The sequence below is a fragment of the Eptatretus burgeri genome, chromosome 1, assembly GCF_056783735.1.
Source record: "Eptatretus burgeri isolate ZD-2024b chromosome 1, Ebu_testis_v1, whole genome shotgun sequence".
In the NCBI taxonomy this organism is placed as follows: domain Eukaryota; kingdom Metazoa; phylum Chordata; class Myxini; order Myxiniformes; family Myxinidae; genus Eptatretus; species Eptatretus burgeri.
Window position 1 is genome coordinate 35278679 of NC_140961.1, and position 15649 is coordinate 35294327.

Consider the following 15649-nt stretch of genomic DNA (forward strand, 5'->3'; position numbering starts at 1 on the left):
TAGATCTCCACAAGCTTTTCACAGTGAGATGGTGAAATCTATATTCATATACTTTGAGGACCAAACCTGGTAAGACTACTGGTAACTGGGATGCTTTAAGTCGTTTACATATACCCGAGGGAAGGATACCAGATGCCCCAAAGGTACCCAAGTTTTATGTTGTCTGGCAGTTAATGGACAATCTTTCAGATGGACAGAGGGAATGGGGTGGGGTGTAGTTAACGAGGGTAGAAAAATCAATATTTTGGATTGGGGACGATCTGAGATGGTGGTGAACAACTGTCTTGATCACCTGGATGGAAGAATGACATTGAAGATGATGTGGAAGTTGGTTCCACTGGTGGGGAAAAAGAGGAACAAATTAATGGAGGTGAGCAGTGATCCTGGATTTAGGTAGTTTCACCAGAAGGGGGTTGATGGTTTGCCCAAGAAATGTGGTTTGCCTAAGAATGATCATGGCTGATAATGAGACCCAGGAGTATGAGTGACAACTTTCTCAAGATAATTGCTAAGAAAGCTGATGGTGCGGTTTGACAGAGACAGACAGAGACAGACAGAGACAGACAGAGACAGACAGAGACAGACAGAGACAGAGAGAGACAGAGACAGAGAAAAAAAAGCTGCTGCCTGCCTATCTGAAGGATGAGGGATGTCACGACAGAGGGTAAAGTAATCAGGAAATAAATGAAGGAAATTTTCCTAAGTGTCAGTGAGATCATTATTCATTAATGAAGAGCAGGAATGGGACTGGCCGCAGAACACTGCCTTGGGAAGGTAAGAACCCACATCTATCTCCTGCCTTAGCCAGGAGCAGAGATGAAAGGATTCCGTTGAGAGCCACACGTTAGCTGCAAGAGCAGACAAAGTCTGCTTTAGACCTTGACACCCTTTAGACCCCTTAAACCATTTCGACCCTTTGACCACTTTAGACCCTTAGACTCTTTACACCTTAGGGTCTGAAAGGGTTTAAGTGTACTTTCACTGAACAAAATCTAATGGAAAGTTTTTTCATCAATTCAGGACCCTCTCATCCTACATAGTTTTCACTGTATGGATACAATCGTTTATCTCAGGCCTTTCAGCCTAATTTTCCCTAATTTCCCCCTTTTCCCCTTCTGGGACCCTAATTTTCCATTTTATTACATGACAGTTTTTAATGCTGATCCCAAGTTAATGGTCACACACCGTTATATGTAAGCCATTCAACTGTTTCCACCTATCATGATGAGAATATGGTGATTGGTTTTGCTCGTTTAATATGATCATTGACTTTGCTGTCACAAAAGTATTTTCTTTTCCACCTCAATTCAATTGAGAAATTAGCTCTTAGTCATTTAGATATCAGCTTTAATGGATGTACCAACAATCCATTTGTTGCTGGGTTTAGGCTTGTCTTTGTGCAGAATTGTTTCATCGAAAGCACCAATACGATGTGGCATGGTACTGGAAACATCACGATAATTTACTGGAATGTACGGAAGAACACCACAGAACAGGACACCATCACACCTGAGTACCTGTGCACCTTTATTTGTCAATATTTGTTTATCTGTACTTGTAGCTGTTTGTCAAAACCATTGACCTTGTCAACATTCGCCACAATGGAATCTTTGTTGGATTGTGGAAGCCTCGTGAGGAAGAGACTGCAGTTTATTCTCATACAGAGTCAGATACGTTGTACTGGCAGGGATTTCAGCTGGATTATTTGGTGGAAATAAAGTAGTTCATCAACTATGCCGTCACTGATGGCAAAATATACTTTAATAATACCTCATATAATTATAAATTATGTTTGTGTCATAATATTTGTAATTAACTATGGATTGGTCTCGTGTGGGGATCTCCAACACTTTCCAGCTGAGACAAATTAATTGATCATTTTAAATCAACTGGGAAGCTTTGTTTATTGTTGTGCAGATTTCTTTGTTGAGACTACTTATGTTAATCTGTGCTATCTATCTCATATTTATCCAAACTGTTTCTTTGTACCTTTTAGAAACCCACGGATAGAAATTACCGTGAAAGAACAGAGCTGTGTGTCACGATGACACTTTGCAACAGGAAACATGTTATACATATACTCGTTCTGCAGCATCTTTAAAAATGAGGACGAATGCAGGTATGTGGTCGTAAGAGGAATTCCAGTCAAAATTTATGTAAAGTTTGATGTTTTCACAAATGATCGTTATGCTGTTGACTGCGTCTGTCTTTTTTACAAACTCTCCTCTGGCTGAGCTCTCTCTCTGCACTCTCAACGCTCCCCAGCAGCTCCAGGATGCACACATTCTTCCAATAACCCCTTCCTGGTTAAACTCTGTTCTCCCATTTGTGGAATTGCCTTCAGAGGCTGTTCTGTTCGACTCTTCTTTCCATGGCTTCAAGGAGACTGTGTCGCACTATCTCCTCTCATCTCCTATCCCAGCTACTTGAGATCTGTGTAAATATCTCACCACCCTTTTTAACCCGACCAAACACAGGTTCTTTCCACCTCATTTTCCTCTTTTCCTTTTTGTTAATTCCCTTGCTTATTGTGTTTACCTGTTGTGCGACTGCCCCACTGTCAGTTTTGGTTCATTGCCTTCTTATCGTCCTTAATCTCACTCTTCCATGAGCCTCGATCATGTCATTGTTTTTTTTTTTAATCAAAACACCTCCTTGAGGCTATCCTAAAATATTCCCCTCCCCTTACCCTTAAATTAAAGGATTAAAAACCCTGCCAAATTAAAAATCTCTGCCAGTACAACGTATCTGACTCTGTATGATAATAAACTGCAGGATTAAAAACAAAACCTGTCAAAGGGCGGAGGAGCTCCTTGTGAGCCAACGGCCATCCATATCTAGTGCCCAACTGTGTCTGCGGACGTCCTCCTGCAGTTGGGTCACTTCTTATTAGGAGGTTGGTGGCAGGATTTGCACTCCAGCCACCGTAAAACGCTTCATTCCGCAAAACGCAAAAACGCAAAGAAATCTGAAAACCCACTCCGTGGGAGTACCTCCTGTGCAGCTTCCCTTCGCAGGGCAGCTCACCGGATGACGGGATTGGGGCAAAGCCTTCGGGACCCCCAAACTTTGATAGGAGGGAAACCACGGGGTAACATCCCTGGGTCAGATTGCGGGAGAGTGTGTCGGGGTGGTGCTGTGGTGTCGTCCACCAGACGGCGGTCTCCTTGGGTTAACCTGAGGCGGTCCCTTCGGGTGGGTGCCTGGAATGTCCTATCCCTAAGAGAGGATGATCACCTGTCTCTGTTATCATCTGAGCTCAAGCGTTTGGACATCGGGATTGCAGCTCTCTCTGAGGTTCGGAGACCGGATTGCGGCGAGATAATGGTGGGTGGTTACACCTACTATTGGTCTGGTCACTCTGATGGTTACCATACCCAAGGAGTTGCTGTAGCTGTGTCCAATAAGCTGACCCCAATGATAATTGAGGTAACACCGGTCAACGAGCGTATTATGAGATTAAGGATTCGTCACTCCTTAGGTGTCATTTCCCTGGTCTCTGTTTATGCTCCGACTGAGGCGAGTGATCTCACCGTGAAGGATGCATTCTACGCCACACTCGAGTCTGTGGTTGATCAGTGCCCCAGACGAGATACACTTCTAGTCTTGGGGGATTTCAATGCATCGACTGGAACTGATAGGGATGGTTATGAGGTGTGTGTTGGTCCCCATGGGTCAGGAACTATGAACCAGAATAGCACTAAGTTCCTTGACTTTGCAAGAAGTCATGGACTTAGGGTGGCTGGTTCATGGTTTCAGCGCCCACAAGCTCATCGCTGGACTTGGTATTCCAACGCTGGCGGTGTGGCAAAGGAGATTGACCATGTCCTCATTGACGGTCGTTGGAGGATGATCCAGAACTGCAGGGTCTACCGGAGTGCTCAGTTCCTCAATACTGACCACAGGCTTGTTGTAGCAACTCTAAAGCTGCACCTTAAATCCTGGAGAATGGTACCATCCCAGCCGAGGCTGGATGTTGCCAAGCTCAGGGATGAGAGAGTAGCTGAGGAGTTTGCGAACAGGCTGAGTGGACACTTGGGTGGTCTGGGTGCTTTGGGGGATCCTGAAGAGTTGTGGAGCGCCTTCAAGACCACCGTCCTTGATGTTGCCGGTGGATGCCTTGGAGATCACCGCAGGGCAAAGAAGAATTTTGTCTCTCAAGGGACACTGGATACCATTGACCAGAGTCGCAGGGCCAGGCTGAATGGCAGAGCTGAGCTGTTCAGGGAGCTGAGGCGTAAAACTGTACATGCACTGAGGGTGGACAAGGAGGCCTATGTGCGAGGAATCTGTGAGGGGGTAGAGCATCACCTGTGGACAGGTGATTCTCGTCCCACTTACAGGGGAATTCGCGCATTACGTTCATCCAAGCCCATCCCTCGGAGCACTGCAGTTCGAGCAGAGAGTGGTAGGCTCTTGACAGAGGAGTCTGAAGTGAAGGCCCGCTGGGCCGGTTACTTTGAGCGGTTGTACCAGGCTGATCCCCCAACTGTCGAGTTGGACGTCAAGGGTGTTACAATCCCTGTTGCTGACCCTCGAATCAACTGTGGTCCACCTACGCTTGTGGAAACACGGGCTGCGGTGAACCAGTTGAAACGGGGCAAAGCTCCAGGGATCTGTGGCATCCATGCCGAACTTCTCAAGGCTGGTGGAAATGCTGCACTCGTGTCATTGCATGCAGTTTTGTGCTCTGCCTGGAACACAGGCATCATCCCAACTGACTGGAAGAGGGGCCTTGTTGTCCCTCTCTGGAAAGGGAAGGGTGATCGCCAAGACTGCAACAACTACCGATGGGTGACGCTGCTCTCAGTGCCGGGCAAGGTCTTTGCTCGGATAATTCTCGATAGGGTTCGCCACCATCTGCTTGAGCACCAGCGTCCAGAGTAGTCAGGCTTTACACCAAAGAGGTCAACGATTGACCGTATCCTTGCACTTCGTGTCCTCACCGAACGCAGACGAGAGTTTCGGCAGGGGCTGCTTGCAGCTTATGTTGATCTCTGTAAAGCGTTCGATTCAGTGAATCGGGATGTCCTCTGGAGGATTCTTGGTCTTCGTGGGGTGCCACCGAAACTGATCGATCTGATGTCTGAACTCTACTCTGGTACTGAGAGTGCTGTGAAGTGTGGTGGTACCATCTCTGACTTATTTCCAGTTGTTACTGGAGTTCGTCAGGGATGTGTACTTGCCCCCACACTTTTCAGCACTTGTATGGACTGGATTCTAGGGAGGATGTCGGAGAGATCAAGTTGCGGTGCATCATTTGGGAATGTCAAGATCTCGGACCTTGACTTTGCAGATGATGCAGTCATCTTTGCGGAGACTTTAGACATCCTCTTGGGGGCCCTCGAGGTGCTGAATGAGGAGTCGGAGCCGTTGGGATTACGGGTTTCTTGGGTTAAAACTAAGATCCAGGCTTTCGGTGACATCTTGGATGCTGCTGTCCTGTCTGTGTCTGTTTGTGGTGAGGATGTTGAGGTCGTGGAGAGATTCACTTACCTTGGCAGTGATATTCATGTCTCTGCTGGCTGCGAGTCAGAGGTCAATAGACGTCTGGGTCGGGCCTGGGGAGTCATGGATTCACTGGATCATGGGGTGTGGCACTGCCGGTACCTGTGCGGGAGGACGAAAGTCCGAGTCTTCAGGTCCTTGGTACTTCCAGTCTTGCTCTATGGGTGCGAGACTTGGACTCTGACCAAGGATCTGAGATGGAGACTTAATTCCTTTGGTACCAGGTCTCTTCGGAGAATCCTTGGCTATCGCTGGTCGGATTTTGTGTCCAACGAGCGGTTGCTGAGAGAGACTCGGATGAGATTTGTTACCTGCATAGTCCGTGAGCGTCAGTTGCGGCTGTATGGACATGTGGCTCGTTTTCCTGACTCTGATCCTGCTCACCAGATTCTCTCAGCGAGGGAGTCTCATGAGTGGAGGAGGCCAGTGGATCGACCACGTTCCTCATGGTTGCAACAGGTTGACCATCATCTCAAGGAGATGGGGATGGGCCTGGCATCTGCCTGGGGGATGGCCAGACGGAGGCCCCTGGAGTACCGGCGGAAAGTGGACGCAGCGACGTGCTGTTTTGGCACATGCTCCCATACCTGACCTGACCTTACCCTTAATCCTTGAAGACAACGCCGTGTCTCTTGTGTTATCTCCCACATCTTCCCAACTTGATTTATTTAAACTCACCTTTTAAGTTTATGTAGAGGTAAGCAACAGCAAAATTATTTTTATACCTCCGAAGCTGAAGTGTGGAGGCATTAATTTTCTGGTTGTCCATCCCTGCGTCCATCACATTCAAAAGGTCAATTGTCTGAGGTCATGTGGCCTTTGATTGAAAATCTTTGGTACCGTGATGACTTTTGAACTGCTGCAGAGGATTTAACCAACCTTGACAAAAGTGTAGACTCTAATATATATAGATTAATATATATAGATTAATATATATATAGATTAATATATATATATATATATATATATATATATATAAATATATATAGATATACCGTAGATATATATATATAGATTAATATATATATATATATATATATATATATATATAAATATATATATCCATTAATTGATGAAATACCCCCCACGCCCCATCCTCCCCTCCCCCCCCCCCCCCCGCCAAACCGGCCACTCCATTAGAGAGAGTGTTTCTATTGAACCTAAATACACCCGAACCATTAGATCTCTCAAGCTTTGCAAAGTTAACAAGAAAAAGAGCAATTAGAGATTGCAGACCCTCACCAGGACTTCTTTTGAGTGGTGTTTTTTAATAGGTTTTAGGGTAAATCCAATATGGCTGCCAAACCATGTGACCTATGATATATATGTGAACTTTTTGTTCCTTATGGACAGGTGGTCATACGTGTAAACTTTTGCCTCGATTTGTTCAGCCACTTCAGAAAAGAAGATTTTTGAAGGTTTTTCTTTCAAAACAATATGGCTGCCAAATCACGTGACCGATGACGTCATTAAAAAATTTCTGTGGACCATTTTATCCCTAAATGACCCTCAAAAAAATTCATACTGATCGGATGTGGCGTTCCACAGATGCAATTATAATGTCATAACGAGAGCACCTATGATGTCATAAAAATCACACTCATTCCCCATGAGTACTTGCTATGTGCCAATTTTAATTTTTTCCTTGGTACGGTTTCAAATACAGAGGTCCAAAGTTTTTCTGTTTTTCCAATATGGCTGCCACACCACATGACCTATGATGTCATAATTATCAATAAATCTTTCTCCATGAGCAGTCGCACCAATGGTGAAAATTTAGTCTCAATCCAACTAGCGGTTGCAGAGAGAAACACAAAAGTTCTGTGCGTACAAACATACAAACGGACAGACAAACAAACAAACAAACAAACAAACGAAAAATCATTCGGAGAGTGACAATTTGGCAAAACAGCACAAAGTAGAATGGCACTCGGAAAGCGCATACCTCTGCCAGGTGGAACAGTTCACATTTTGTATCACACTGATGGGCTGGATCCGAACCAAGATCCAATCCGCTTGTTCTTGTCACCTATTCTACTCATCCACCTTGTTTTGTCATAACTCGTCCACAACTTTTTGAGATATAGTGATATATTTAGTTTATGGCTCTATCTATCAATTTTAGAAATTAGGCCTGTGATTTTAGAAATTAGGCCGACCAACGATGTTGACCTTTTGACCTTAAAATTAATTTGTAGTTGAACTCAGTGACCTGACATGAAAATGCTCTTCAAATTTCAAATCAATTGGATGAAACTTGAGGATTTTAGAAAATTTGGCCCAAATTGACCTTTTGGCCTATTTTGAACTTTTGGCCAATGTTTTGCTCAAAATTAATAGATGGTTGAATTCAATAACCTGATATGCAAATGCTCTTCAAATTTCAAGCTAAATGGATTAAAATTGAGGATTTTAGAAATTTGGCCTGTGTTGACCTTTTTGCCTGTAGTGACCACAAAAATAATAGGTGGTTGAATTCATGTCAGGTCAGGTATGGGAGCATGCGCCAGAGCAGCGCGTTGCTGCATCCACTTTCTGCCGGTATTCCAGGGGCCTCCGTCTGGCTATCCCCCAGGCATATACCTGGCCCATCCCCATCTCCTTGAAATGCCAATCAACCTGCTGCAACCATGAGGCATGTGGTCGGCCCATTGGCCTCCTCCACTCATGAGAGAATCTGATGAGCAGGATCAGCGACAGGAAAAGGAGTTACATGTCCACACAGCCGCAGCTGACGCACACGGAATATGCAGGTAACGAATCTCATTTGAGTCTCTCTCAGCAACCGCTCATTGAACACAAAGTCTGACCAGCAATAGCCAAGGATTCTCCGAAGAGACCTGGTACCAAAGGAATTAAGTCTCTGTCTCAGATCCTTGGTCAGAGTCCAAGTCTTGCATCCATAGAGCAAGACTGGAAGCACCAAGGACCTGAAGACTCGGACTTTCGTCCTCCCGCACAGGTACCGGCAGCGCCACACCCCATTATCAAGTGAATCCATGACTCCCCAGGCCCGACCCAGACGTTTATTGACCTCTGACTCACAGCCAGCTGAGACATGAATATCACTGCCAAGGGAAGTGAGTATCTCCATGACCTCAACATCTTCACCACAAATAGGTAGAGACAGGACAGCAGCATCCAAGATTTCATTGAAAGCCTGGATCTTAGTTTTGACCCAGGAAACCCATAATCCCAGTGGCTCCGACTCCTCATTCAGCACCTCGAGGGCCCCCAAAAGGATTTCTAAAGTCTCCACAAAGATGACTGCATCATCTGCAAAATCAAGGTCAGAGATCTTGACATTCCCGAACGATGCACCGCAGCTTGATCTCTCCGACATCCTCCCTAGAATCCAGTCCATACAAGTGCTGAAAAGTGTGGGGGCCAGTACACACCCCTGACGAACTCCAGTAACAACTGGAAATAACTCAGAGATGGTACCACCACCTCCCACAGCACTTTCAGTACCAGAGTAGAGTTCAGACATCAGATCGATCAGTTTTTGTGGCACCCCACGAAGACCAAGAATCCTCCAGAGGGCATCCCGATTCACTGAATCGAGTGCTATACAGAGATCAACATAGGCTGCAAGCAGCCCCTGCCGAAACTCTCGCCTGCGTTCGGTGAGGACCCGAAGAGCAAGGATACGGTCAATCGTTGACCTCTTTGGTGTAAATCCTGACTGCTCTGGACGCTGGTGCTCAAGCAGATGGTGGCGAACCCTATCGAGAATTATCCGAGCAAAGACCTTGCCCGGCACTGAGAGCAGCATCACCCCTTGGTCGTTGTTGCAGTCTTGGCGATCACCCTTCCCTTTCCAGAGAGGGACAACAAGGCTCCTCTTCCAGTCAGTTGGGATGATGCCTGTGTTCCAGGCAGAGCACAGAACTGTATGCAACGACACGAGTGCAGCATTTCCACCAGCCTTGAGAAGTTCAGCATGGATGCCACAGATCCCTGGAGCTTTACCCCATTCAACCGGTTCACCGCAGCCTGTGTTTTCACAAGCGAAGGTGGACCACGGTTGATTGGAGGGTCAGCAACAGGGATTGTAACACCCCTGACGTCCAACTTGACAGCTGGTGGATCAGCCTGGTACAACCGCTCAAAATAACCGGCCCAGGGGGCCTTCACTTTGGACTCCTCTGTCAAGAGCCGACCACGCTCTGCTCTAACTGCAGTACACCGAGGGATGGACTTGGATGAACGCAATGCGCGAATTCACCTGCAAGCAAGACGAGACTCATTTGACCACAGGTGATGCTCTACACCCTCACAGATTCCTCACACATAGGCCTCCTTGTCCACCCTCAGTGCACGTACAGTTTTACGCCTCAGCTCCCTGAACAGCTCAGCTCTGCCATTCAGCCTGGCCCTGCGACTCTGGTCAATGGTATCCAGTGTCTCTTGAGAGACAAAATTCTTCTTTGCCCTTTGGTGAGTTCCAAGACATCCACCGCAACATCAAGGACGATGGTCTTGAAGGCACTCCACAACTCTTCAGGACCTCCCAAAGCACCGAGACCCCCCAAATCTCCACTCAGCTTGTTCGCAAACTCCTCAGCTACCCTCTCATCGTTGAGCTTGCCAACATCCAGCCTAGGCTGGGATGGTACCATTCTCCTGGATTTAAGGTGCAACTTCAGAGTTGCTACAACAAGCCGGTGGTCAGTATTGAGGAACTGAGCACTCCGGTAGACCCTGCAGTTCTGGATCATCCTCCAGCGACCATCAACGAGGACATGGTCAATCTCCTTTGTCACACCGCCAGCGTTGGAATACCAAGTCCAGCGATGAGCTTGTGGGCGCTGAAACAATGAACCGGCCACCCTAAGTCCATGACTTCTTGCAAAGTCAAGGAACTTAGTGCTATTCTGGTTCATAGTTCCTGACCCATGCGAACCAACACACTCATAACCATAACCATCTCATAACCATCCCTATCAGTTCCAGTCGATGCATTGAAATCCCCCAAGACTAGAAGTGTATCTCGTTTGGGGCACTGATCAACTACAGACTCAAGCGTGGCATAGAATGCATCCTTCACAGTGAGATCACTCGCCTCAGTCGGAGCATAAACACAGACCAGGGAAATGACACCTAAGGTGTGACGAATCCTTAGTCTCATAATACGCTCATTGACCGGTGTTACCTCAATTATCATTGGGGTCAGCTTATTGGACACAGCTACAGCAACTCCTTGGTATGGTAACCATCAGAGCGACCAGATCAATAGTAGGTGTAACCTCCCACCATTATCTCGCCACAATCCGGTCTCCGAACCTCAGAGAGTGCTGCAATACCGATGTCCAATCACTTGAGCTCAGGTGATAACAGAGTCAGGTGATCATCCTCTCTTAGGGATAGGACATTCCAGGCACCCACCCGAAGGGACCACCTCAGGTTAACCCAAGGAGACTGCCGTCTGATGGACGACACCTCAGCACCACTCCGACACACTCTCCCGCAATCTAACCCGGGAATGTTACCCCGTGGGTTCCCTCCTATCATCAAAGATTGGGGGTCCCGAAGGCTTTGCCCCAATCCCGTCATCCGGTGAGCTGCCCTGCGAAGGGAAGCTGCACAGGAGATACTCCCACGGAGTGGGGTTTCAGATTTCTTTGCGTTTTCGTGTTTTGCGGAATAAAGGGTTTTACGGTGGCCAGAGTGCAAATCCTGCCACCAACCTCCTAATAAGAAGTAACCCAACTGCAGGAGGATGTCCGCAGACACAGTTTGGCACTGGATATGGATGCCCGTTGTCTCACAAGGACCTCCTCCGCCCTTTGACAGGTTTTGTTTTTAATCCTGCTGGGTGTCCATATCCAAACACCCTCCTCACCAAAAAACCTGGTGGGGGAAATGGTTTAGTTGCTGACAACCCGACCATGGAACAGGTTAGTACAGGTTTACATGATACCTGTGGCAAGTCACAGATCTAATCTGGCCTGACCTGACCTGACTGAGACTTGACTGAGTTGAATTCAGTGACCTAATATGTAAATCCTTATCAAATTTCAACTCAATCGGATGAAAATTGAGGATTTAGAAAATTTGGCCTTTTGGCCTGTTTACCTCAAAATTAATAGGTGTTTGAATTCAGCGACCTGACACGAAAATGCTCTTCAAATTTGAAGTTAATTGGATTAAAATTGAAGATTTTAGGAATTCGGCCTATGTTGACCTTTTGGCCTAAGTTGACCTCAAAAGTAATAGGTGGTTGAATCCAGCGTTCTGATATGCACATAGTCTTCAAATTTCAAGACAATTGGATGAAAATTAATACTTTTTACAAACAATGTGGAAATTTGGCCAATTTGGGGTTGACCTTATGGCCTTTGTTGACCTTTTGAACTATAATAACCTCAAAAGTAATAAGTGGTTGAATTCACTGGCCTGATATGCAAATCCTGTTAAAATTTCAAGTCAATCAGATGAAATTTTAAGATTTTTAATAAAATTTGGCTCAAATTGGCCTATTGGCCTCTGTATACATTTTCGGTCAACCGAATTTTATGAAGCTTCAATGCAGGACCGTCGCAGGATCGGTGACATTAATCTCTGAAAATTTCAAAACGATCGGTTCAGCAGTTTAGGCTGGAGGCAAGCGGACAGACAAACACACAAACAAACGGAGGCGATCAACATACTTGTCACAAAAAAAAATTTGGCCAAATAACAAACAAACACACCCAAATGCAATACCCTCAACTCTGGCGAGGGTAACTATAGTTAGTTATTGGATGGGAGGCTTTCCTGGAATGTTGGGTATCGTTGGCTGAGGATTGGCAGACCTACTCATGTGAAAGAAAAGGTTCGATCTTTACAATCTCATGGTTGAACAAATAGAGAATCAACCCTTGAAAGAGACCGTTTTGAGTCCATCAGAGGTGCCCACGTACACAAGGACCTGGTGTCTTTGCATTAGGAGCTTGAGGAAATGCAGAAAAATACTCAACACGCCAAAGTTGGTTTGAGACGACACAACGAGTGAAGCAGGAGCTCGAAGGAAAACTACAATGGGTGGACTTCAAGCAGCAGTGCACTTGTTATCTCGTGTCATCCCCAATTCTGACCCATGATCTTCATTAACCCCATTAACCTTTCCTAACCCAATCATCTTTCTTGCTGGGTTCAGTGTTTCCTGCCCTCCTCCCTTTCTTCTCATCCTGTTCATTCATTCCCTTGATGTTTGTCTCACAGTCCGATCTACCTTTCTATTGCACGACCCTCACTCCTGTAAAGAAAAGAAACAAGATCGAAGGTCAAAGGACTTTGCTTTGATGGAAAATCATTTTTTGCAGCATTAACTTGTAAACCACTGAAATGACTCCAACCAAACTTGGTACAGTACGCATTGTAATGCAAAGACGAACCGATTCAATTTTTGGCTCAACAGGTCGAAGGTCAACTGCCAATTGAAAATCGTTTAGCAGACCATAACTCGAGTTAGAAACATCTGATGTCTCTTCTTCCCTTCTCTCTTGTCCTCTCTTTCACGTGACCTTTAATTGAGATCAAGTGTCACAATGGGTTGACAATTGTGCCATCTAACACGGCAGAGCCACATCCATTGAAGCATTTGCATAAAAAAAATATATATATATATTGGTAGTTTGCTTTGGTACAATTTCAAACAAAGTAATCCTGAAATTATTGTATTGTGCAGTGATCATTTTTATCTAAAAGTACACATTGACTTGATATTTTGGGAAGATAATCCTTCAGCACTGTCTGGATTGACATTGTTTGAGCTATCACGAACAACACCAGAGTGTTTGTTTATCCATTCTGAGAAATATCGGATTCCTGGGCAAGTGCAGTCCCATGGGTTTCAGGGAGAAATATAATGTAAAATACAATGATCGTCCTTTTGAGTTTCATTTTTATTTGCCTAATCCGGCATTTTAATATGAAAGATTTCATTGTGCGACTATCTATCTCATTAGGCAGTTGTTAGAACTTTGTATCACAGAATCACAAGCAAATGAAAAATGAACTTTCGACAATATTTATTTGATTTACAGCACACAGCTGGATATATTGTTGCGGTTCTGTAAAACCACATACCTCAAAGGCAATGGCACACAACATACAGCGATCCCAAGGCAGTTATTTCAATAGTATATTTCTCGTTAGTCCCTTCCATATGTCTAGTGGGTTAAAAGGGGAAAAATGCATTGCGTGGGACTCTCAGATTTAGGTCTTTAATATCTCTTATATCCTCACTTTAACCTTTTCCTTTCCGTTACACAAAACACGCAAACAAACACACACGTCACGCAATAGAGACAAACAGTACGCTATGAGCGTCGCTAATACACTCGCGCTGTAAATGCTTCATGCTGACAATACACCATTCCTTTTGAGTGGGGCACATTCTTCGTTCAAATGTACGCGTGCTTTCCCAATCACCAGCTCACCTCAGACTTTACCCGCTCACCAAACCTCACCATGTTCACCTCAACCGCTTCCCACATCTGGGAAAAATACCCCCACAACAACACACACTAAAACCCGACTTTTATTCACCATTTCACCATGAATGCCAAGTGGCACTTGGCCTTCACCATCCATCCATCGGGACCATACTCTGTGCAGAGCGTCGGTGCTGCCGAAGCAGTCTCCTGGGCTATTGGGCACAATCCTGGATGGGTCACCACTCCAACGCAGGATACTCAAAGAGTTCAATCATCCCAGCAAGATGGTACTTATTTTGCCAACCTCAGAAGGATGACATGCTGAGTCAACCCCACCTGGTATTAATTCAACAGCCAAACAGAATTTGAACTCAAGACCCTAGAATCCCAAGCCTGCCACCCTAACCATTAAGCCAACACCAGGCATAATCTGTCTGTTTGTTTGTCTGGCCTTCACCATGGGTGCCACATGGCAATCAACCGCTCACGGCAGATGCTGCATTGCCACCACCTCTCACTAAGAATACAACCACAAGAGAGACCTGCTCTATGACCATTTCAACTGCCCCATGGTCACCAAATCTGCAGCGAAACCTCATGGGGCCCAGGAGGAATGCAGGACAAGTTATTCGAGGGATTAACATGAGGCGCGAACGTGCGCTGTGGCTTATGAGGGGACCTGCGGGTCACGCAAGAGTTCCAAGTTGGAATGGAGGTGCACGTTCGTGGCCGGGGCACACGCGCAAAGATCGCGGCCCCATGTAAAACTCGGAGCTCCGATCAATCCCAAGGTTGGCGAGCAACTGAGCCAGTTTCCGGCCCCGGAGCCTGGCGGGGCGTGGCTATGGCCGCTGTTAGAGTACCTATATATAGAGAGTAGCGACATAGGGGGACCAGAATTTGATGGTCACGTGACACATGGGCGCCATTTTGTTTCACACTCTAGCGCCAAGCTACGCATCGAATCCAGATCTTCACCGAGTGAGCTCAGAGAGACCGAGTTTGAAACTGAGTGAAACTTTATTAGTCAAAATGACGGGTTGTTGCGCCTTTGGGTGCAGCAACAAATCTGAGAAGGGGTACAGGATGTATAGGTTTCGTTTTCAATTTCTGCATTTAAGCTTTTAGCCGTCGACAGTGCCTTTAGGCACGGCTCCCGGTATTGGAAGCATGTCATCATGTGACCCATATAAACTTTCAAGGACATCTAAGCTTTTAGAAGTTGTTATCTATGGAAAGAAGAGAAAATTCGTTGTTTTGATAAGTAATTTGATGAACAATTTTGGTATTTGTCTATTTCTTATGTTGACCAAAAACCAGTCAAGTTTTAGACTAAAAAAAAGGGCAAAATAATGTACACATATGGACATTGACATGTATGGTAGAAAGTCTTACTGTATATGCGTTGAATGTGTTACCATGGTAAAGATTATTGTAATAAGAATTATATCAATCATAGCAGCAATTGATATTATTATTGATTTATTTGATTTATAGCCTGTATGATTAAATTGGAACAAAAAATTACCTATAGAACCACTGCCCCCACGCCTGCCCCAAAAATGAAATGCATTAAATTTGGGGGCCCTCTTTATGCATGCCGTTGATCTTATTTATTATCATAACCCCAGTAAGGATCAATGGTAGTCTGGGATGTTGGCATCTAGAAAGCTAACAATATGGGCAATCATTATTTAGCAACCCAATTAATTTACATA

The 15649-nt window shown here is 45.5% G+C and overlaps 1 long non-coding RNA gene across 1 annotated transcript in view; it reads left to right on the forward strand.

The window, feature by feature from the left end:
• LOC147034220 (uncharacterized) overlaps nucleotides 1–15649 on the forward strand; it is a 184749-nt gene that overhangs the window by 45647 nt on the left and 123453 nt on the right. Inside the window, exon 3 of the long non-coding RNA XR_015057577.1 lies at nucleotides 1997–2119. This is a non-coding gene — a long non-coding RNA (uncharacterized LOC147034220). The remainder of the gene's footprint in view (nucleotides 1–1996; nucleotides 2120–15649) is intronic.